This window comes from Orycteropus afer, unplaced genomic scaffold (assembly GCF_000298275.1).
Source record: "Orycteropus afer afer isolate SDZICR_OR568_19922 unplaced genomic scaffold, OryAfe1.0 scaffold01425, whole genome shotgun sequence".
NCBI lineage: Eukaryota > Metazoa > Chordata > Mammalia > Tubulidentata > Orycteropodidae > Orycteropus > Orycteropus afer.
The window spans coordinates 90,977-92,012 of record NW_006923012.1 but is presented as its reverse complement, the minus strand read 5'-3'; positions in this window follow the sequence as shown (position 1 = coordinate 92,012).

Below are 1,036 nucleotides of genomic sequence, written 5' to 3'. Positions count from 1 at the left end.
TGCATAAGGCATTTGACTGCTAACTAAAAGGCTGGAGGTTTAAACCCACCAGCCACTCCTCAGAAGGAAGATTGGGCAGTCTACTTCCATAGAGATACCACCTTGGAAACCCAAGGATGGATCACTATGAGTTGGAAATGACTCGCTGGCAGTGAGTTTGGTGTTTGGTTTTAGAGTGGCCTTCACAGACGACTCTACCTACTTCCCCCAACCTCTCTAACACCCATCCCTGCTTTATTTTTTTCTCTTTAGCACTTATGTTACATAGTACATATTCAGTAATTTAGTTTTTAATTATCTGTCTTCTTTACTAGAATAAATACGATGAAGAAGTGGTTTCTATCTTATTCTTCACTGCACTTTCTGTTTCTAGAAGTGTCCCCAAAATATGAGCTACTGAATAAATACTTGTAGAATGAAGTAATAAATTAAATTCTACCTTTTCTTCTTCTTCCATAACAATCCTATTTAGAAGTTTGGGCTGCATGTTCAGTTAAAGTCGAAAGTTTGGTTCAAACCCGAGCCAGGGATGGATTAGCAAGGTACACATGGGCCCAATTCTGTTCATTTCCCATTCTGTAGTGCACAACCTCACTTGAGTTTCAAAATCCATGGGATATTGTGCACTACAAACTAGGAAGTAAGCACAACTAAGCCTGTACATATCTAGTTTATTGTAAGCTGGTATGTATCATGCTTACTTGTTAATTCATTCCTGCCTAAAATGTTTAGATAGTACCATCTTCACCAAAAAACAATCTCAACTAAAATGCTCCTGCTGGCTGACACGTGTTGCCCAGAGTGAGTAATGGTGGGAGTATTCAAGTGGTGTTAAAATATTGTTCAAAAATACCAAAATCTCTCTAAAATGTTCTACGAGCATATTACCCACACCTACTTTGTGTGTGTGTGTGTGTGCATTAAGATTTGGGTGCAAATTTACACCCAAGTAGATTTGTTTTACTCTCAACAGTTCATGCACATTTGATTTCACAGCCCCGATTACAATCCCCAGCCATTAAAAAAAAAAAAAAAA